The sequence below is a fragment of the Cibotium barometz genome, chromosome 4 (genome assembly GCF_041138505.1).
Source record: "Cibotium barometz isolate CiBa-2024 chromosome 4, ASM4113850v1, whole genome shotgun sequence".
NCBI classification, from domain to species: Eukaryota; Viridiplantae; Streptophyta; class Polypodiopsida; order Cyatheales; family Cibotiaceae; genus Cibotium; species Cibotium barometz.
The window spans coordinates 11,886,902-11,911,430 of record NC_141049.1 but is presented as its reverse complement, the minus strand read 5'-3'; the positions used below and the strand labels follow the sequence as shown (position 1 = coordinate 11,911,430).

At 44.4% G+C, this 24,529-nt stretch overlaps 1 pseudogene across 1 annotated transcript; it reads left to right on the top strand.

Annotated features, from left to right (window-relative positions):
- Positions 1-6,301: 6,301 nt before the first annotated feature.
- On the top strand, positions 6,302-8,235 carry LOC147638911 (nuclear pore complex protein NUP50A-like; annotated as a pseudogene). The gene is made up of 2 exons (XR_015263918.1): positions 6,302-6,432; positions 6,550-8,235. The product of XR_015263918.1 is annotated as a nuclear pore complex protein NUP50A-like (transcript).
- Positions 8,236-24,529: the final 16,294 nt, after the last annotated feature.

Below are 24,529 nucleotides of genomic sequence, written 5' to 3'. Positions count from 1 at the left end.
CGGACACTATTCGCCTGCTTGAAAAGTCCCACTTAAATTTGCCTTCGGTGCGAAGAACAATTATATGTTTGAAATTCATGTCAAGAAGTGAAGTTCAATTTTGACAGACCCGGTGGACTTGCTAGGCAAAGCCAACACAAGTCTGTTCTTGATATTTATAACAGTTTTGTAAGAGAAAAAAGTAAGTTATTCATGTGGTACCATGGATTTGAAAATTGAATACTCCTCCTCCCCTAGTGAAGTGACTATCCAAGTGAGCACCTAGTGAAACAAATGCCAAGGCATTATTATAAGACCATATATTCTTTTTATATTCCTTACTTGCATTATCATTACCACGTAACAACTCCACCAGTGCAAGAGGTGGATTTTCCAATGGTAGTAAAGAGATCTTCCCACTTCCACAACAGTGTTTGCCCATATATTCTCCAAGCTTTCTTGATGCCTCACACTTCCAAATTATTGCCCCACAAAAATGGCACTTGTAAAAAAAGGCTTCCTAATGAGTGAAGAGTACAATCTCCAGAATATATCACCATAGTTGTAGGGTGCGTGACATTCCGAGGCAAAGAAAACACCTGCCTTATAGAGTGACATTCAGATCTAATATCTTTCACATCACCAACAACAAAAGTTATAGATTGGAAATTATCATCCATAGGTAGCTCATTTAAATCAAATGAGAAATGGCCTCACATGAAATCTCTATGTGTCTGAGCATTGTGATGTTCATTGTTGATAGGTTCTTGAAGAACTGCAGCATTGAGAATTGTTCTGTTTCTTAATTCCAAGTGGATTCCGCCATGGGGTTCACTGTGCTCCTCATTTTCAACCCTTCCAAATGTTTCAATCCCAACTATGTTAAAGTGATCCGTAAAATTAGCAACATTTTGTTTTCGAATGCAAGTCCTTGTCCGTGACCGTTTACGTCAAGTCATGCGTGTTGCATCCAAAATTCGAAGCTGGTGAACTTGGTTTGAACTCAAGTATGTACAGCTCCTAGCCATCTTCAATCTTCTTCGAAACACAAAATAACGAATACTATTTTTTTAACTTTAAACAACATAATACTTAAGATAGACAAAGAGACAGACAATGAGAGAGAGAGAGAGAGAGAGAGAGAGAGAGAGAGAGAGGGGGGGGGGGGGGAGGCAGCGTTGAAACATGTTGAGAGATGGAAAATAAGAGTGCGAGGACATAATAGAAGAGAAGTATTAAACTTGAGAAAATAGAAATTTCATATATATTGCCAAGATAAAGAGCCAAATATAAAAGGTGGAACACAATTTGACCCTTAAAAAATCATCCCTCTCACAAAATCTCTAAGCAACTACCCTGGCTTCTAAAACATGGCACATCTTTTTCATAATTTCATTGAGTCGATTAACAGATATCTTTAGACTTAATACTTCCACGCCTAATGTACGCACTTGATCTTTTAGAGAATCTACATGTTCTATACATTGCCCATTACATCCACGTAGACATTCCCTGATTTGAACATGCCTGTTCTCAATGAAAGAAATCATCTCTAGTTGGTTTGCCTCCATGCGACCACTATTGTCATGGACGCGATGGAGATGATGAGTCTCAACTCATCTCTTAACGTATCTCCCCTTTGGCTGCCACTTCCACGAATCTCATCCCAAAGGGCCTCTAAGTACTCCTTGCAAGCATCTGAATTTTTCTGTGTGCAGCCACATGTATCCGCCAAGTCTGTAGACGTTTAGAGCTTGTTTGTCCAGATGGAGACCTTGACCGAGCAAGGTGTTTTGCAGCTCGAACATTCATGAACTCAAACGATCTAGACAAAGCTATTTCTTCATTGGAAGAATCATCCACAGCCACTATAGCTTTGGAGTAGCTGTTATCATTTTGAAGCTCCATTGGCTGAAATCCAAAATTAATATCTTAAAGCTCTACAATTATCTTTGCCAACATATACCTAACCCTAGCAACCTACATGTATACTACAATAAAAAGAAGAACACAGTGATAAATATAATTGTCTATTGAAAGTTTTTCTTTTTTTTAAAGAATGTTTATCAATTAATATAAATGCATATATTCTCCAAGGCTACTACAATTCGTATATTCTATATCTATATATATCTGAACAATCTCAAAGACAGAAGTTAAAAAAATGAAAGATTTCTAACATATCAATATTACACTAATAAATTTGCAATCAGATTATCAACAACAAAAACACTCATAAGATAGAAAGAGATATAAAATGAAAAAAATGAAAGATTTCTAACATATCAATATTACACTAATATTCGCAATCAGATTATCAACAATAAAAACACTCATAAGATAGAAAGAGATATAAAATGCATCCTCATGTACACAATCCTCTCTCTCTCTCTCTCTCTCTCTCTCTGTCTCTCTCTCTCTAGGTAGTCCTCACTCTATGCATCCCTTTTTAACACAAAAAAATTAAGAGATATAATGACGATATCCAAAGAGCTAACCTGAAGTTGAAGAGAGAATTATACTTGAAAGCACCAACTTGATTCAATCGTCCTTGTGCTTGCTTCTACACATTAAAGACATATAAAATAACAAACTTATGATCTCTCTATTTCTTTCACCCTCTCCTAACTATATTTGACACCAAATACAAAGTAAAGCGCAATAATAACTATTGGTATATTTCATGTGTGTGAGTATGTCAGAGAGAGAGAGAGAGAGAGAGAGAGAGAGAGAGAGAGAGAGAGAGAGAGAGAGAGAGGACCCATCCATCAATAATCTTAAATCTTATTACATTATCTTCACCAACTTTTTCAATGGAATGCATTTCAATACTTCCCTAATGAAGCGCTTTTCCTCGGAGCTCCTACATCTTCTACCCACAATGTTAAAGCCATCTAATAATCCCAATGTCTCTTTGATTAAAAGGAGCTTGAGATTATCATCTAGCCTATAAGAATCTAAGACTATATAAGTATATCTAGGATTAATATCATCCCACCCATCAAAGAACTTCCCATTTTGGGCTACAATGATATCCCAATTGGGGCGTCTCCTCAAAGAAGATTGTATCCAACAATTTGTTATTGTCATAGGTCAACTTCAAGATATTTAAGGACATGTCTCTGCATGTCAAAGCCAAGAACTTCCCATTTTGGGCTACAATGATATCCAATTGGGGCGTCTCCTCAAAGAAGATTGTATCCAACAATTTGTTATTGTCATAGGTCAACTTCAAGATATTTAAGGACATGTCTCTGCATGAAACATTAATAGCAATCATGATCTTGTTTATACTTAGAGACAGTAAAAAAGAATAAAAAATACTTATACAATCTACCACCAATGGTTACTAAATAATAACAAAACCATATTATTTTCGAAGGAGCTTATGCTTTGAGATACATTTGATAACCGCATCGAATACTTGTCGTGCTTGATGTTTATCACTATGGACATTATAGTCTATTTCATAACGATCAATCAAGCCCAAGCTTTCTTGAATAATCATGAGCGCAATATTTTCATCTAATTTATCTAAATCTAATCGTATACTAATAATTTGCTGAACATCGTTCCATTCAACAGCATAAACTGACCATGGTTCAAACCAAATTGGAACATGAAAATAACGACGGTCAAACTCGGCAACCAATTTCACCCTTTCCTCAAAGGAAAGACTGCTTCTCATGTGCTAAAAAAAAATGCAAGTCACCTCTTCCATCTTTCAATCATACATACAATTAATCTCTCTCTCTCTCTCTCTCTCTCTCTCTCTCTCTCTCACACACACACACACACACACACACACACACACACACACACACATACCCCCACCCACACACACACACTATTTCAAATACACACACACACACTCTCTCTCTCTCTCTCTCTCTCTCTCTCACACACACACACACACACAACACACACACACTATTTCAAATACACTTTCTCTCTCTCTCTCTCTCTCTCTCTCTCTCTCTCTCTCACACACACACACACACACACACACACACACACATCACACCATTAATAAATTTTGAATAGCAATTATTAAATTTTGACATTTTAAAATTCATAAAAAATATCAAATAAAACTATCTAAACCACACACGCGCACACCCACCATGATATAAAAAATTATAACGTTTTAAAAAACAACTAAAACCTTTAACATAAAAAAAAACAACTAAAGCTCACAACACAATGATAAAATTTAAACATTTTTAAAATTTTAACATTAAAAAATGAACCTAAAGCCCACCCACACACCCACCCCACACACACACACACACTATTTCAAATACGCTTTCTCTCTCTCTCTCTCTCTCTCTCTCTCTCTCTCACACACACACACACACCCACACACCCACCCACCCACCCATCCCACACACACACATTAAAATTTAACAATTACAATATTATCCAAACTTAATCGACCATGCACAAAGCCATATTGATTTTAATGGATGTGAGATCTACAAATTATACTAACACAGATCTACAAATGGTACTAACACTTATAACGTGAGAGCCTTTTGCCAAAATTTTAACATTTTAAAAAATAACAAAAACCTTTAACATTAAAAAAAACAACTAAAGCCCATAACACAATGATAATATTTAAACATTTTTAAAATTTTAACATTAAAAAAAACCTAAAGCTCACCCACACACACACATTAAAATTTAACAATTACAATATTATCCAAACTTAATTGACCATGCACTAAAACCTTTAACATTAAAAAAAAAACAACTAAAGCCCACAACCGTGAACTCTGCATGTCCCAAAAAAAATTGAACATTTAAAAAACAACTAAAATCTTCTCTACTATCTTTTACAGGTGCATGTGAAGAGAGAGAGAGAGAGAGAGAGAGAGAGAGAGAGAGAGAGAGAGAGACTCACCCCTTCTCTACTTCCACGGTTGCAGCCGTCTGCAAACGGAGGTGCGAAGAGAGAGAGAGAGAGAGAGAGAGAGAGAGCACAACCGTGAACTCTGCATGTCCCAAAAAAAATTAACATAAAAAAACAACAACTAAAACCTTCTCTTTAACGTTAAAAAGAAAACAACTAAATCCCACAACTGTGAACATGCATGTCCACGGTTGAGAGAGGAGAGAGAGAGAGAGAGAGAGAGAGAGAGAGAGAGAGAGAGTCACCACGATTGTTGCAGTAGAACTCAAACAGAGGTAGCGGAGGGGAGAGCACCGAGCCCACAATCGTGAACCTGCATGTCCACGGTTGCACACACACACAGAGAGAGAGAGAGAGAGAGAGAGAGAGAGAGAGAGAGAGAGAGAGAGAGAGAGACTCACCCCTTCTCTACTTCCATGAACCTGCATGTCCACGATTGCAGAGAGAGAGAGAGAGAGAGAGAGAGAGAGAGAGAGAGAGAGGGAGAGAGAGACTCACCCCTTCTCTACTTCCACAGTTGCAGCCGTCTGCAAACCGAGGTGCGAACACAGAGAGAGAGAGAGAGAGAGAGAGAGAGAGAGAGAGAGAGAGAGAGAGAGAGAGAGAGTCACCATGGTTGTTGCAGTAGAACTCGAATAGAGGTGGCGGAGGGGAGAGCATCGAGCCCACAACCGTGAACTTGCATATCCACGGTTGCACAGAGAGAGAGAGAGAGAGAGAGAGAGAGAGAGAGAGAGAGAGAGAGAGAGAGAGAGAGAGAGAGAGAGAGACTCACCCCTTCTCTACTTCCACGGTTGTAGCCGTTTGCAAACCGAGGTACGAACAGAGAGAGAGAGAGAGAGAGAGAGAGAGAGAGAGAGAGAGAGTCACCACGGTTGTTGTAGGAGAACTCGAATAGAGGTGGCGGAGGGGAGAGCACCGAGCCCACAACCGTGAACCTGCATGTCCACGGTTGCATACAAAGAGAGAAAGAGTCTCACCCCTTTTTACTTCTATGGTAGCAGCTGTCTGCAAACCGAGGTGCGAACAGAGAGAGAGAGAGAGAGAGAGAGAGAGAGAGAGAGAGAGAAGAGAGAAGAGAGACTCAGAGAGAGAGAGAGAGAGAGAGAGAGAGAGAGAGAGAGAGAGACTCACCACGGTTGTTGCAGGAGAACTCGAGCAGAGGTGGCGGAGGGGAGAGCACCGAGCGCATGGCGAACAAACACAGTGAGAGCACCCATCGAATTGTGGCTGTCCTGGCGGCGCAGAGATAACCACCGCAGCATTGATTACATGTGGCGTTGATGACTGGCAGATGACTAGCATATGATTACATGTGGCGCCAAGTAGAAAAAATCTTTTATTTTTTTTTGTGACACGTGTTACATAGGAGATAAGCCCTGTAAAAGATAGTAGAGAAGGTCTTTATTAAAAGAGAAGGATTTGGGCGTTCTTAAGAGCCTACTACTAATAATAGTTCTCCTTTGAAACGGCAAAGGTGATAACTCCTCTGGCGTTCCCCCTCCTCTGCAGCAGCGGCAAGCCTCTCGTGAGTCCAGGTATGTCTTGCGTTCTGTGTACTGTGTTTTTCTCGTTGTCTCTACGAGAGAGAGAGAGGTCTGTCCTAGGGTTTTGATGATGTCTTAACAACAACCTGTTCTTGGACCTTATCCTAGGGTTTCGTGTCTGGATAGCTACTTCTCCCAGACAGAACAAACCCTACAGATGGGTGACAATGGCTTTGCTGCCCCCCCTGCAAAGAAGAGAGGTTCTACTCGGCAGATCTCTAAGGATGATAGCTCTGATTCCGAAGGTGCTGGCTCTGCTCCTCTAGAGTCTGGATCTTTCCAGAAAGCTCCGGAAGAGGTCCTGGCCGGTCGCAGGATTGTGAAAGTGCGGCGCAACCCTGCCCCTGCTGCAGCAGCTGCTCCCAACCCTTTTGCTTCAATTCGTCTTCTGGCTCCCTCAACTGTGAGTACACCACCAGCTGCGGAGGGTGGCTTTTGGTAGGGATTCAGCTGCAAGTCCAGGTGAGGTAGATGTGAAAGGACCTGAAACTGCAGGTGAGGTTGAAGATGGTGGAAAGGATACGCAACATACTAGTAATGATGGTGGAAATGATAAACCGCAAGCTGGAGAAGGTGCTGAAGATGCAGGAATTGATAAGCAGGATGGTAAGGTGATCGAGAGTGCAGAACAGTGCAGTAAAGCAAAGCATGATGGAGACAGTGAGGAGAACTCTGGCATTTCAAAGGCAGAAGCTGGGGATAGGCAGCCACTGTTGGTTGTTTCTAAGGAAGGTGGCGAAGGAGATGGAGATGGTGCTAAGGGTCAGCTGGATGGTGGGAATGGTAATAAAGAGCCAGTATTAATCATTCCCATAGACAAGGGGTCAGATGATCGTGAGGGCCAGGGAGATAATCAATGCAAGGAAAAGGCTGATGTGAATCAGAGTGGATCATCTGAGCAAACTTGTGAAGTAAAAGATCAGGGTTTGCCTTCAGCATTGTGGCCAAGTTCTGCTGAAAAAGCTGACTCTAAGGGCACAGGCACACTACCATCCCTCGGAGCTGCTGGAGCTTTCTCATTTGGTACAGCACCTTCGTCTTTTGAAACTCTCACTGGTTTTGCATCATTTAGCTCAACATGGGCTGCATTTGGTTCTGGCTCTGCCTCTGGAACAAGCTCTGGATCCTTGAAGGCAGCCAGTGAGGGAGCCTTCACATCCTCAGCAACAGCATTTGGCACCCAACCAAGCTCCACATCGACTGCAGCTCCTTCCTTGCAACCACCTGCAAGCTCTATTCAATTTCAGGAGGTTACTGTGCAAACAGGAGAAGAGCAGGAAAAGGTGGTTTTCACAGCAGATGCCACTCTTTTTGAGTTTGTGGATGGCTCATGGAAGGAACGTGGGAAAGGAGAGCTCAAGGTAAATGTTCCAGAAGACGAGATGGCTAAGGCAAGGCTGCTGATGAGGTCTAAAGGAAATTATAAGCTACTTCTGAATGCGGGGCTCTTTCCGGACATTAAAATGACGAGCATGGACAGTCGAGGTGTCACGTTTGCATGTGTGAACAGTGTGGTGGAAGGGAAAAACAGTTTGACAACTTACGCAGTGAAATTTAAGGATAGTCTGTCAGCAGGAAATTTTAGGGATGCTGTTGATGTTCATAAAAATGTTCCCATGGAGGTCTTAAAACTCCTGAAAACTCACCGAGGGCTCTTCATGGGTCATGAAAGTGTCTTGATGCTGTAGAGGCATAAGTTGCTAGGAAGTGATGCTTACAAGGATGAGATGCTGGTTAGCAGTCTTGTGAGTATGCAAATGTTTGATGAAGGTTCAATAACTGTCTTTATATGAACTGGCATATGCATACAAGCATATGGAAAGGTGCCTGGAGCTTTACGGAAATATTGAATAGGTGACTTTATTTCTGGGTGAGTTCTTTTTTTCAGACATTTTGACTTCCAGAGATGGTTAGCTACGTAAGTTTCATGGCCTTTTTTGATGTTTTCTGCTGTTGCATGTCGAATGAATCATGTGTGCATGTTAATCACTGTGAATGTTCTTTAGTGATTCCTGTGGGGGGGGTGTGCGCGCGCGCGTGCGTGCACATGCGCTGTCTTTCCTTTCTCGCTTGCATGAGGTTTTAATGGGTTAGCAAATATTTCGTAGATTGATGGCTTGCTGCATCTATTAGCGATTTATCTACCTCTTGGCAGCTATGCTTTCACCAATGTGTGCCACTTATGGGTGTTGATAATTCAGTACTCCTGTGAAGAAGCCACTGTCATGTTGAACATTAGTAGTGCCTCATTGAGTTGTTTTCACAGTTCCGACGTTTAAAATTGGTTAGGTGTCAAATAAAAAAGTACTCTCCAACCTTCCCTCCCTGTATTTTTTACAAGGTTTTGCTTGGAAACCTGCGATTGATATTGGCCACTCAATAGGGCAAGTAATTATATGCGCTGAACCCATTGCAAAGTTTGGCATCAACTATAGTCTGTGTTATATCACCTGCATTGGTGAACCGTCATATCACCTGTATTTGTGAACCCATCTCTAAAGCATCCTGTATGTACACTTGACAGACATTTGTTTATCTTGGTTGGCTCATATTTATCACCTATCCTTCCTGGAATCTCATACATTCAAGTGCTATAGCATGTTGAGACCATTTAATGTGTCTTTTCTACCGAGAACCTTGCTTGTGATCTTAGAATGGTGCTTCACTGAGCCGTAGGGCAAAACAAAGTGTCAAAGCTAATTATTGGCTTCATTTAGTAATCTGGAAGGATGCTTATTGTAAATGTTGTTCTGGTCTTGGTAGCCTGGTAGCAGGTGGTTTGGTTGTTAACCCAGCACGTTGCCTGTGGTTGATAGTGATGTCTTAATTTTATGAGAATCTATGATTGAAACTATGTCACATTGATGTGAGTCTAGCCTCGAGATTGGAGAATGCATAACCCATGTTTAATCCAGCACATTGGTCGTGGTTATGCTGTGCATGAGCATTGATGTGAATTTAGGCTCCCGTGAGGTAGAGAAACTGAGATTGGAGAACGTAGAACCCTTCTTTCTTTTAAATGGCAAGAGACTTGTGACATGCGGAAGCTTCGGGGTAGATCGGTAACTTCAATCCTCAGAAATCAGCAATCGTTCACGACAAGAATAACGCACAAAACTGAAAGTAGATGTGCAGAAAATAGAGAGAAAGATAGAGGGAGAAGAGGACACAGTATTGGGTCCCGAATACCCTCTGTAGGGCCCCCACCACGAATGGTGTATTAGCTTTTATTAGAATGATGCAAAATTTGAAAATAAAAAGACTGACTTGACCTGTTTTGGCTGATATGAATCTCTGCCCTTGACCTTCACCCATCACCTTTACGTTAGTTTCTCCCTTGGCTGTCCGGGCCCTTGAGTAGCTGCAACACTTTGTGAAATATGAGATGAATGACCTGAATTTATGGCTGGGCTTTATTTACCCCTTCATGTTGCTGGTCGGCCAGTTCTACAGGAGTCTTTTTGCTGAAAAAGCTCACGACCAGCAGCAATAGCATTTAATGGTAAAAAAACCCATCGTTTTCACACCTATGAAGGCTGGCCATTATGCGCATGTCTATGGATTGCTGGGCAGCCTGTGTGGGCTGCCCCACACGTGGCTGACAGGCTGTAAAGGGCCTGATGCCTTGTTGACTGCCTGTCTAGAGGCCCTAGGGCTGGCCGACAGCCCTTCCAGCTCATCACATGGCTGGTGGGCATAGCTGGGGCCCTCCTGGCCCTTTTGGGGGGTGGTTCTACACACCTCACATGCCCACATAAATGATCTTGCGGTAGCCCTATGGGCTGGCCCCATCTCTACATGCAAATCCTACATTGCCTACACAGAGGTCTTGCATCCAGTATCATACCGAATACACAAAACCTCTGACATCTTTCCAGAGGGAGACTCAAAACGCAGACTGGCACTGCTTCATGTGCAGGACAATGCACACCTGACCTCGGACGCATGTGGAGGACAATGCATACTTGACCTCGAATGCATGGAGTAGAACCCTCATCCCGGACTAGGCTCACATGGGACCAGTTTTCCACTCTAGGTCTTGCACCTTCTTGTTCAGATATGTCCACGTGGCATCCAAGTGCGGGATGCACATGACATCCCCTTCTGCTTAACTTGACAGAAGTTGCATAGCCTCTAAATAGTCCGTCGATAAAGCTGGATAGTCATCGAAGAACTCTTTGTTAAGCCATACTGCTTCGTGGGTCCCTCGATCATGAAACTTTGTGAGGAACTGTCTTTGTCTTCTTTCTGAGCCATGCTCGAAGCAGCGCAAAAGGATTTGTTCTGGAACCAACACTTCAGCTTCATCAATGATACCTGGTTTCGCTTCGTCTTTCATTTCTGAAGGGATCGGTGAAGGCCTATTGACTGTTAGGGTTAGGGTTTGGAGATGCTGCAAACATAGGCGTGGAGAGCAACAGAGAGAGAACACGACTCCTTGTATATTCAGATGATGATGTGAAGTACAATAGCCACATAATAAAGTGACCTAAAAGGATGTGTTCACATGTCCGGCCATAAAATGTGCCGGGTGGACCAAAACACTTATAAACTGCTTATAAGTGATACTAACCTCCACTAACTAAAGTAAAAAGTGCCCCAGTAATCTACTGATGATCACTAGCACCCCTCTGGGTGCATACACAGCATAAAACCCAACAACCCCCCTGGAGTTATATGTGATCACTGAACATCATCCACCAAAAGGAAACAAATTCAAAGCAGTGCGGAATGCTTCGAATTTCGGACGTGGTAATGCCTTGGTGAAGATGTCTGCCACAGTCTGATCTGTAGGACAGTAGATCAGATTGATATCACCTACCTGGGGTCTCTCCCGAACAAAATAATAGTGAATCTCAATGTGTTTCGTGCGAGCATGAAACACAGGATTCCTGGCCACAGCGCTCCTTCACTGAAATATCCATATCAGTCATGAGACGACGCAGCCAAACACACTCAACAGTAGTAGTGTAGGCTGCTCTGTACTCTGCCTCACAAGATGAAGTGGCCACTGTGGTCTGTTTCTTGCTTAGCCAAGAAATGCATGAAGAGCCAAGAAAGAAACAATTTCCACTAGTGGAATGTCTGGTACCAAAATCACCAGCCCAATCTGAATCACTGTAAGCGTATAACTGCATGTCACCCCCCTCGGGATAAAGCAATCCAAGAGACAAGGTACCCTGCAAATACCGGAATACACGCTTCACAGCTTGCCAATGTGACAACCGCGGGCTGTGCATGAATCTGCTCAACTGAGATATGGCATACTGAATATCTGGCCGTGTAGTGCACAAGTAAATAAGGCATCCAACAGCCTGAGCATATGTAGTGGCATCAAAGGAAATACTGTCATCTTGTAGTGACAGTTTCATCCCAGGCTCCATAGGAGTACTAATAGGCTTGCAATCCTGAAATTTAAACTTCTCCAGAAGTTTAGCAACATACCGAGATTGCAACAACCCAATGCCTCTGTTATCCTGCACAAATTGTATGCCCAAATAGTAGTGTACAACCCCCAAATCAGACATGTCAAATGTCTGTTGCAGTATCTCTTTAAAAGCTGCAATTTTGTCATCATTAGATCCCATAAGCAAGAGATCATCTACATAAAGACTGATGACCAGCAGATCTGTCTCTTCTTTCTTTACATACAAGGTGGCTTCTGATGGACTGTTCACAAATCCTTGAGTGAGTAGGAAAGCATCTATCTTTGCATACCAAGCTCGTGGAGCTTGTTTCAAACCATACAAGGCCTTTTTCAGCCTGCATACTTTCCCCTCATGACCATGTTCTGCAAAACCCATGGGCTGATATACATAAACTTCCTCCTCGAGGTCCCCATGTAGGAATGCAGTCTTTATGTCCAACTGGTGAACAACCCAACCACGATGTGCAGCCAATGCAATGACACACCTAAGTGTCGACATACGGGATGTAGGAGCAAATGTCTCCTTGTGCATAGCCCTTTGCAACTAGACGGGCTTTGTACCTGTCAATGGATCCATCTGCATGTCTTTTTAACTTATAGACCCATTTAGTACCAATTGCTTTCTTGCCTTTGGGCAGATCAACCAAATCCCATGTTTGATTCCTTTTAATAGAATCAAGCTCATCCTGCATGGCTTTGTTCCAATGCACATTATCTCGTGCATCCACAAATGAATCAAGCTCATCATCATCCTGTAAACTGGCTGCCATAACCAGATTTAAATCCATGATGTGTGCATGCTCATTGGTCCGTGTCTCCCTACGAGTACGACCAGCAAGAGGACCCTCTAAATGGCTGTCCTGTAATGTCCTCAAATACCATGTAGGCATGTGTCTAACTTGTGGTGCCTGCTGCCCCATATTTGGTTCAACTTCTGGCTCAATTTGCTGCTGAATTTCTGCACCACCTTCATCATTTGCTGGCTGTCCTGTACCCTCATGAGTTGGATCACCAACTGTGGAATGAAACTCCATAGGTAGTAGACCTTCAAACACATCATTTTCAGCCTGATTTGCATCATAACCAGCCATGGATATTTTTGATTTTTCATCAAAAATCACATCCCGACTAGTGAATATCTTCCTGGATAGTGGGTCATATAACCGGTAGCCCTTGCTCTCACGGCTATACCCAACAAAAATGCATTTTGTGGCTTTATCATCCAACTTCCTCCTCAATTCTTTGGGTATGTGTGCATATGCAAGACACCCAAAGATACGAAAATGTGACACCGAAGGCTTGCGGCCATGCCAAGCCTCAAAAGGAGTAATGGAAACCAATGCGTTTGTGGGACATCGATTCAAAATATGACAAGCACACATGACAGCTTCCACCCAAAAGATGTGGTAGCCTCTTTGCCTTTAGCATACATCTGGCCATCTCCATGAGTGACTGATTCTTTCTTTCTGCAACCCCATTCTGCTGTGGAGTAGGAGTAGTATACTGATGTTTTATACCTCTACTCTCAAGAAAGGAATTCAACATGTGTGACATATATTCCCCCCCCTCGGTCAGAACGGAGAGTCTTAACCTTGCATCCTGACTCTGTCTCAGCAAGTGCTACAAAGGCCAAAAATGCATCATATACCTGTGATTTCTGTGTCAAAGGAATAGACCCAGCATGTACGAGATAAGTCATCAATAAATGTTGCAAAATAGAAGCAACCACCTGATGACTTCGTCTGCATGGGACCACAAAGATCACTGTGTATAAGCTGCAACTTGGCAGTTGCTCGTAGAGCCTGATCACGTGGGAAGGAAAACCTATGCATTTTTCCCAAAATACATCCTTCACAAATGTGATCTGGAGGCTTCTCCATGAGAGGTAGATCTGTAAACATGTTATGTCGCTGCATAAGCATAAGACTACCAAAATTTACATGCCCCATGCGAGCATGCCATAACTCCGCATCAACCATAGCTGGAGTAAGAGTGAATGCATTATAAGCAGACTGATCCACTGGCTGAAATGCATCCAACTGATGAAGTCCATGACATAATGTACCAGTAAGCATCAAGGTCAAAGCGTTAGCTTTGTCTCTGACCATGCATTTATCATCATCAAAGTGGACTTGCATACCACAATGTGCTAAAGAAGAAATGGACAACAAATTCTTCTTTATCCCTGGTACATATAAGGCATTTGTAAGGCGGAGAATGGAGCCATCAATGGCTGTGAGCTGAATCTCCCCAATGCCACGAACTGGATATGAAGCATTGTTGGCACACTGAACAGTTTTGCCAACAGGGGCAGGGCCAACATGACAAAACAAATCCCTGCGAGATGTGATATGCTTTGAGGCACCACTATCAAAGTACCAAGTACATGCATGCGCTGTCATACTGAGTGTCTGTGAAGACCAAGAAGCATCATAGCTGCATGTATAGAAACAGTAATCCTTGTCCTCAACAAAAGAAGCAGTCTCTGGAGGAGCTTTAGAAGCATCATTAACAGACATCCCAGCTTCCTTTGCCTTTTCTTTGGCAATCCTCTTTCTACATTCTATGATGTAGTGACCTGGCTTCTTACAGTAATGACATTTGCCCTTCTTCTTGGGCTGTCCATCACCTTTCTTGGTATCCTGAGATGAACCACCATCACCTGAATTCTGATTTGAACTCTTTGGCTAAGTTTTTCCTTTCCCCTTATGACCTGTAGTAAAAGGGGTTCAGTAGCATTTTTTGATTTTCCAGCTCTCTTTTCAAAAATGAGATCCGAGCCTCATTACAAGCAGCATACATCTGCTCCAAAGTCACCCATGCATTCTGTGAAGAGCCAGCTGAACGAATATGAGGTATAATAGACCTTTGTACTGACAATGCAATGAGTGACAAGGCTTGTGCATCCCTGGCATCCCATGTCTCCTGAGCATTTGTTCTTTGAATAGGCAATGGCTGCCTTGGAGCCTGTACCTGTTGTCCTCGTCCACGAGCACCCCCTTGGGGAGGAGTCTTTGGAGCCAATGGACCTGGACGTGGTTCATCACCACTAACAAAATCCCAAAGACCTTTTGCCACAAGCACATTTTTCAGCATAAAACTCCACAAGGAGTAGTTCGTGCCGTCCAATTTGTCTTCCTTAGACAAATACGTGAATACATCACTCTGCTATTGATTTGCCATTATGCCTATGCACAATGTTGTACCTGTGTATCAAGAAACCCAATAGCAAGAACCCTGAAAACAACTGTACTCCACTGAATACAGTTCACCCAAATATGCTTGCACTCTCAATCCTCTGAATGTGCAGCTCAATGCACCAGTGACTGAGTAGAGCAGCAAAAAAGGGCTTACACAGTGCCAAAATGCCCCAAAAATGCCCAAAATTACTACACCCAAAACCTTGCAAAAAACCTATAGATTTCTTTGCAAGAAAGTCTGCCAATAGTGCCTGTAGATTTTCACAGAGAAAATAAAAATGACCAGTATTCAAAACTTGTAATGCTTACCACAATTGTACTGAGTAGGTTGTGGTACCAAATGAACAAGTATAGTTGTCTGTACTGTGCAGGTACAGTCGATTGGTACTGTACGGAAGTAGTACTGAAGTTGGGCGTGCAGGTACAGTACGGAACAGAAGGCGACTGCAGACAGATATGCGTAGCAGGTACTGTGCAGGTACGTTGACTGTACTGAGCACAGTACGGAGCAGGGCGACCAGGTACAGCTGGTACACGTCATATATAGGTGCAGTCGACAGTATGCAGGCAGGTACAAATGAAGGCGGCGCTGACAGGTGCAAAGGCGGCGCTGACAGGTGTAGTCGGCGAACTGGTACGGAAGCTGCAGTGGTGGTACGGAAGTTGCAGTGTACCTGCTGAAGGCTGCGCTGACTGTGTACGGGCAGGTACTGATGTACGGGCTGGACAGAACCTGAAGGCGGCAGTGTACGGGCAGGTAATTGGGGGAAAAAACCTCCACTAACTGAAGTAAAAAATGTCCCAATAATCTACTGATGATCACTAGCACTCCTCTGGGTGCATACACAGCATAAAACCCAACAATCGGACCTACGTATGGTTTTAACCAACTGACATGAAACACATCGTGGATAGTCCAGCTCGGAGTTAGCTTCAACTTCATTGAAACCTCGTTAATCTTTCTCTCGATGGGAAAAGGTCCGAAGCTCCTGAATGACAACTTTGGGCATTGTTTGTCCACCTGTTTCAATCTTTGCTTCATGATCTGAAGATAAACCCAATCACCTTCCGAAAACTTCATACCCCTTCAGTCTTTGTTGGCATGTCGAGTGTAGGCCTTCCGTGCTTTAGCCAACCTATCTTTTACTTACTCCAAAATCTCTTGGTAAGACTTCGTCAATCTGTTCGCTTCAAGTACTGAACACGAGGTCCTGGTCAATAGCGACTGGAAAAGTCTTCCAAACGCTCCTTCATATGGAGTCCTGCTAATAGCTGAAGAAAAGGAATCATTCAAAACAGTTTGAACTAACAGCAAGTATAATTTCCACTTACCTTACTGATCATGGATATAACACTTCAGCACATCAAAGGCCAACTGGTTGTAGATTTCTGTCTGGCCGTCCGTCTGTGGGTGAAAAGCACTGAAAAAATTTAATTTAGTACCAAAGTTATCAAACAATGCCCTTCAAAAATGACTGGTAAACTTGGCATCTCAGTCTGACAGGTCCTAGGGATCTCGCCAATCGGGTACCAATGTCGAATGAACAAATGGGCAACATCTTCTGCGGTCACATTGGCCCTGCATGGAATAAGCATAACAAATTTGCTAAATCTATCAACTATAGTCTAGCACTGAGTATTACACTTACCCGGACTGGGAAGCAGATTCGTGACAAAATCCATCGGTATATCTTGAAAAGGTCCCTCATGAATTGGTAGGGGCTGTAACAATCCTATCTTCTTCCCAAGAGGAGCTTTCACCTTTTGACAAATATCACATTGTTGTGCATGCGTAAACACATCTCGCCTCATCTTTGGTCAATAATATTGCCGTTCTAACTTCTCCAAAGTCGAATTCATGCCCCGATGACCACCAGTAATAGCGTCATGGAGAAGAGCTGTCGTGAACGACTTCATGACACAGTCGGCCTTTGTAGAAAAGCCAACCATCGCATATCAAAAAGTGGCATGGTCCTGTGGCATTCAATGCCTGTTGCCACTGTGTACCGAATTTCTCGGAATCCGTGTATGTGTGCTTCATGTTGTCTAGTCTCGTACCAATAAGGTCGAACCTAGTGGTCTGAATCAAAGTCACTTCTCCATTTCGGCTCAAAGCATCGGCCACTAGATTGGCCTTTCCTGGAAGATACTCAATCATACCACCAAATTACTGGAATATCTGGCTCCAGCGGTGCTATCAGTCACTCCACTGTGTACTTGGCATTGTCTGAATCCAGTGTAATGCTTGATGGTCAGTGCTAACCTCAAAGTCATGGCCATAAAGGAAAATTTTCCAATGTTTTAAGGCCTGAATAACTGCGAGGAGTCCCAGATCGCAGACGGAGTAATTCTTTTCCGCGGGCAGTTTCTTTTCCGCGGGCAGTAACGTACGAGACATGTAAGCCGTTGGATGGCCATTCTGTTGTAATACACTGCCAGTTGTGATGTTACTTGCATTGGTGATCACTTGGAACGGCTTGTCCCACGAGGCAAGCGCTAAACAAGGCGCTTTTGACAAAGCCACCTTGAGGTTCTTGAGTGCTCCAACGCTCGTGGAGTCATTCGAATCCTCTGCCTTTTAGTCTTGACACCCTTTAGCAGATCGGTGAGGTCTGGCGAGAGGTCAGAAAACTTGTCTTTGTGGGTGGAGTATGCCTGGCATATATTCACAAAGGATTTGATGTCATAAGTAAGTCTGTGGTACTTCCCAATTGACAATCTTGGCCACGTTGGCCGGATTAAGTTCAACACCTTCTGCACTAATTATATATCCAAGGTAATGAACCTCGAACAAATAAAATTCCGACTTCTTCTCATTGACGTAGAGCTCGTCGCTTTTTGGCAACTTCAGGACTTTCTCCATATCAATGTCACGCTGCTCAACAATACTTGAAAATACCAGTATGTCGTCCAGAAATATGAACATACACTTTCCAATCAATTCTCGGAATATCCGCATCATCATGCGGTTGAATGTGGCTGGGGCGTTCGTCAAGCCAAAAGGCATGACCACAAATTCATAGTGGGCCCGTTTTGTACGGAAGGTTATCTTGGGGATATTCCTTTGAACAATCCTCACTTGGTGGTACCCACTCTTTAAATCGAGTTTCGAGAACACTTTAGCCCTATTCAGTCTCTCAAGAATATAATCTACTCGAGACATTGGGAATCTACTCTTTATAGTCAGCTTATTGAGTGCACGATAATCGACACACAATCGAGAGAAGACCCATCTTTCTTCTTGACAAACAGGATCGGTGCTGCAAGTGGCGACACACTTGGATGGATGAAGCCAGATTGCAATAATTCTTGGAGTTGGCAGTCCAACTCCGATTCCATTGCCTTGTAAAGGCGATATGGAAACTTGCTCGGGTGTTCCGAGTCTAGGAGGAGGTTGATCTTGTGGTCCTCTGGTCTGGGATGGGGGGAGCTGGGGAGGGAGATTGTCCCGAAGAAAACTCTTCTGGAACTTTTCATGGAGAGCCAAATACTTCTTGGAAGCACTGGTCATTGTTTGGGCAGTCTGGATATAAATCATCGTACAATGTGCACCTTTCGTGATTGCTCGTTTCGTTGGACACATTTCGGCTAATCTGGAAAGTGTGCTTGTTCCACTTGACATCAGGAAGGAACTTGTGAAACCACTGAATGTCCAAGATTATGCCTGCTCCTACAAGAGGGGCAACCATAAAATCACGCACAAACTCTATGCCTTGAGTGGCTAATTTAGCACCTCGAGCTTCAAACGTGACACTCGTTGTCATGCCTGTGCTAAAACCCTCAACTTGCTTGTCCACCGAAGTCAGGACGAAACGGGCATGCCGAGTGGCTTGTTCCATGACCACATTCTCCGTGCTGCCGTTGTCAAACAAGACGACGACTCTCTGGTCACCTATGTAGCCAAAGGTCTTAAACAATTCGTTGCGCTCATACACTTGGTCATGGGTGCCCTTCTGCCTATTTTCGAGCTCTCGGCTAATGATTGCTCCAATCGAAGCATTGGGATCCGAAGAACTAGGAACAGCCACTAGGATCTGTGTGGAAGCTAGACTCACCACATTGAAGCTGTGGAGGCCGGGGCGGCGGTCTTTGGAGTGGTAGTCTTCTTAGGACACTCCTGAGAACTGTGTCTTTTTGTATGACAAGAAACATCTACCCTCCTCCTTGTATTGAGTGATCTCCTCAGCACTCAACTTGCCACCGGTCTTGCCTGCCTCAGCTTTTTGGTTTGGAGTAAGCTTGGGCGCATTGGTCGAGTTCTTGGAGCCAGAGGCTTCCGTGCTCTGTCGTGGGAAAGACCCTGTCTGGTTCTGGCCTTTTCTCTCCGAGGTGTTAGCCTTGGGAGTAGCCGGGTGGAAAGTCTAGGGTTTTCCACCATTGTGCTTCATTTCAGCACTTTGCACAAGCGAGAGTGCGTCTTCGAAGGTTACTGGCCTAAACATACGCACCTCCCATTGGATTTGCGTGTCAAGGCCATAAAGAAATTGCCCTTTCTTGTTGGTATCAGATAAGCCCAATTGCAAACATAAGTTTGAAATTTTATAAGCAAACTGAAGGACTGGTTGCGCGTTCTGACGCACTCCCCTAAACTCGTCTTCGAGTCGCTCAAGGTAATGGGGCGGTAGAAACTGCTGCTTAAGGTCGCGGATAAACTCGTCCCAAACATAAGCTGCCATACCTAATCTGGTGTGGGCATGAGCCCACTGGGTCCACCAAGGAATGGCCTCACCTTCCAAGTACCAACTAGCTAAAATCACCGTGTTAATATCACTTTTTCAAACTGCGGCAAAGTAAGCTTCAAATTGATGCAACCATGAATAAAGAGTTGTGGGGTCGAGTTTACCATTATACTTGCTGAAGTTTATTTTCTCGGGAAAATGACTGGAGGAAGCCGCTGGTGTTAGTCTTGCGTCCAAATCCGCAAGGTATCATTCATGTTCCGCGCGTCGCATGGCATCGTCTTCACGTTGTCGAATCTCCATTGCATGCATATGCAACTCAAGCATCGAACTCGGTTGCGGTCGTGACCCTTCGAAAGGGTCCCCCTTTGTAGAGGATCTGGAATCTGAGAAACGGAAGGAGAGGAAGGAGGAGATGGAAAACGCGGAGCTAGAGAATGGGTGCACTCTTCTAGAGCTAGTATCTATGTCTTCTGCTCTTCCAATTTGGTACTCTGTTCTGCGATTGCTCGCATCATCTTTTGGAACATCTCTGGTACACTCATGCCTGATGCCCTAGATGGATTGCCTGGTGCACTTCGGTCCCAAGGTTCTTGTTCTCTCTTGTTGTCGTAGCTCGCCATAGCAAGAAAATGCACTAACTTTCCGGAGCGCAATTTGACCATCCATTGTGTGTGTGGGAGGCTTCCGGACGCTGAAACCAACCGTCCTTTGAGGGCAGGAGTCACTCCAAAAGGGGTGGTCCACCGGAGTTTGAAAACCAACCACACGAGCGAGAAATTTTTTTGGGTTTCTTGCTGAATCTCACTTGAAGTAGGCTTTGATACCAATGTGACATGCAGAAGCTTCGGGGTAGCTTCGGGGTAGATCGGTAACTTCAATGCTCAGAAATCAGCAATTGTTCACGACGAGAATAATGCACAAAACTGAAAGTAGATGTGCAGAAAATTGAGAGAAAGACAGAGGGAGAAGAGGCCATAGTATTGGGTCCCGAATACCCTCTATAGGCCCCCCACCACGAAGGGTGTATTTGCTTTTATTAGAATGATGCAAAATTTGAAAATAAAAGACTGACTTGACCTGTTTTGGCTGAGATGAATCTCTGCCCTTGACCTTCACCCTTCACCGTTCACCCTTGTGTTAGCTTCTCCCTTAGCTGTCCAGGCCCTTGAGTAGCTGCAGCACTTTGTGAAATATGAGATGAATGACCTGAATGACCTGAATTTATGGCTGGGCATTATATACCCCTTCATGTTGCTGGTTGGCCAGTTCTACAGGAGTCTTTTGCTGAAAAAGCTCACGACCAGCAGCAATAGCATTTAATGCTAAAAAAATCCATTGTTTTTACACCTATGAAGGCTGGCCATTATGCACATGGCTATGGATTGCTGGGCAGCCTGTGGGCTGCCCCACACGTGGCCGACAGGCTGTAAAGGGCCAGATGCCCTGTCGGCTGCCTGTCCAGAGGCCCTAGGGCTGGCCGACAGCCCTTCCAGCCCATCACATGGCTGGTGGGCACAGCTGGGCCCCTCCTGGCCCTTTTGGGGGTGGTTCTACACCTCCCCCATGCCCACATAAATGATCTTGGGGTAGCCCTATGGGCTGGCCCCATCTCTACATGCAAATCCTACATGTCTACACAGAGGTCTGGCATCCAGTATCATACCAGATACACAGAACCACTGACATCATTCCAGAGGGAGACTCAGTGTGCGGATTGGCACTGTTTCATGTGCAGGACAAAGCACACCTGACCTCGGACGCATGTGCAGGACAATGCACACCTGACCTCGGTGGGACGCATGGAGTAGAACCCTGGTTGACTCGTCCCGGACTTGGCTCACATGGGACCAGTTTTCCACTCCAGGTCCTGCACCTTCTTGTTCAGATATGTCCATGTGGCATCCAAGTGCGGGATGCACGTAACAAGACTGGTATTACTCTCCATGCAGGAGTGTGCTGAGCAGTGTCGGCCATGGCCCTTTGGGTCCCATTCTTGCTCAATCCCTATCCAACAGTGCTGTAATTAATTTATGAGAACCTAGAAACGAAAATGTGATTCATCAATGTGACTTTTGGTCTTGTAAGGTGGAGACTCTTGACAAGTGTGAGATTGGACCATACCTATCCCATTTTTCTTGATTATTGTGAAAGGTTTTAATTTGATTATTCATCACTAGGGGGGTGTGGTGAGTTGGGTTTGAATGTGGCCTAAATTGTGGATGAATCCCTTGAGCAACGTGACACAATGCCCATGGTTGGTAGTGTTGAAAATATGCTACATTGATGGTGATCAGATTCTTGTGAGGTAGAAAAAACGTGATAGTGCTAGCAGTCATCTCCTGTCTGTATATTTACACCAGGGCCTCTGTTGTGGGTGTGCCTGCCCGATTGAGGTGTTTTCTCATTTTTCCCCTCTCCATAGTTTTTCCTATTTTTCCTTAGGTGTGGGAGGCTGTCCTGTGGCCCTTGGCTGATCAAGACATTGGCCGACTGGTTCTGCTGCTCCCTGACCCTCTCTGTATGCTGGGCGACTGATGGTGGAGCAAGTCGTGGACCCTTTGACTGCTGTCGGCTGTCTTTTTTGCAGAGTTACATGCCTCTCTCTCTCTCCCTCTCTATTGTTGTGTTTTTTTGCAATTTACACGCCTCTCTCTCCCCCTCTCTATTGTTGTGTTTTTTTGCAGTGCACTTGCTTGTGTTTTCAGATCTTGTCTTCATCTCCGCTACATATCTGACATGGTATCAGAGCTCTAGGCGCTTGGAAGATCTTGGGAACTATGTGAGCAAGAGGGGGGCTGTTTTGTTGCTGATTGGAGGACTGTTTTGGGGCCCGTGGTTGTCACGTCAAAAGCTTCAACATGAGGAAAGTGAAAAGGAAGTGCAGGAGACAGTGCAGGGTTGTGTGTCTTTGCCTATATGAGGTGAAGAGCACGAGCTGAAGATGAAGCTCAGGAGAAAAGACACCAAGGACAAGAAGTAGTCAGCCAGGAGAACAAGAAGCAGTTGAAGTGTTATGGTGCAAAACATTCGACAGTTTGTCACCGGTCGTATCTTCATAGAGGCTTCATGGGTTAGGAAGACAGTTTCTTTCTATGTTTAGTAGTGGTGATCTACTATGCTTCATCGAGGACTTGTGCTTACCACTTGGGTGGAGTGCAAGCAGGTTTTGGGTGCCTGAGGATGTATTAGATGAGGCTCAGACGGAAACGGAGAAACTTGTGCATGTATGCATACACTTTTTGTGGTGTTATTGTATTCTGGTGCCATTGGATCCTGGTACCATTGAGAATACATTGGGTAGTACTCTGGATTGTGTCGTGTGCTGCATGTATATTGGTATGATACATCAAGTGCTTTATTATGTTCATGGATGCACCACTGGGTGTGACTCCTGCGGGATGGCCATGAGACATATGTGGAAAGTATTTAGTGGATGTATTGTTTGGATGCATTGAGTGCTTTCATGTGCTCATGTTGTACCATCAGTCGTGGGTCCTGCGGGATGCCCATGGGCGTAAGGCTTGCGAGCAGCCCTTAGACTGTTATTTTAGAGTAGGTAGAGCATCTTGAGGAGCATATTGTTTGCGAATGCATATATGTATGATGCATATGTGTCATATGTAGAATGATGCATGGTTTTGTTTTTGGCTAACACAGTTAATGTGTTTCCACTTGGTTTTAGACTTTTGCTGCAGGTTCTGAAGGAACAAGCAAGAGTTGTTTGTCACTTTGACGTGACAGTGTGGCCTATTGTGCAGGATGATTGTTTTATCACCCAGATGCATTGGAGGGCCCTTGCTTTTGACGTATGGGGCATCTTTGTTCATAAGATGCCTTATTGTGCCATTGAGTGCAATCGAGGACGCTTGCTATTTTTTAAGAGGGGGGTATGTCACGACCCTGTGTTTTTCTTTGGACAGTATGCAGGTGTGCACGGGGATATGGTGGACAGTGTGAATGACACTAGTTTGGGGCCAAATAATTAAAGTCCTTTCACATAACCCAAGGGGACAAAGGGTTAGAGGGGACAAAGCTTTAAAAGCATTAAAAATAAAAGAACACCTTTTATGGGGAGATCGTGGCCCATATGCTATTATGGGGGGTCCATGCTCTTTTTTGGAGGCGCTGGCTGCATCTACACGGGTGTGCTTTTTGGCGACAGGGGCCTGCAAGCGTAAGGTGGGACTTCTCTCTCTCTCTCTCTCTCTCTCTCTCTCTCTCCCCCCCACGCAGGGAAGGCTGGCGCGTGTGCTGGACTGCAGTAGTCAGGTTGCAGCACGCAGGCTCTCTCTATCTCTCTTTGCAATTGGCTGCTGCATGTCATCTGGTGCAGGTGGTTGCACAGCGACAAGGTACAGGCTGCTACTGTGCGGGCGGCTGCAGGTGCTGACCTGTACGGACAGGTGCAGGCGCATCATACAGGCTGTTGTTGCAGGACGAATACTGTGCTAGCAGCGCATTAGACAGGCGACTACAGGTGCTGACCTATACGGACAGGTACAGGTGGGTACTGACAGCCCTGTCCAGCAGGTACAGACGGGTACAGTTTAGTCCCGTACAGCTGGTACAGGCGGCCAGGACTGCAGAGGTACACGCAGCTTCTTCAAGGCAAACTCGGGCTGTCAGTGCAGCGCAGCGCACAAGGTCTTGTGCAAGTGCTTACAGCTGCTGGCGAGTTGAACTGCTCGCGCAGATGGTCATAGGGCTGGTTCGCAGGAGGATAACACTGCAAAAGACCATGCAGGCCTTTGGCAGTGCATAGGAGACTCCAGTTGGAC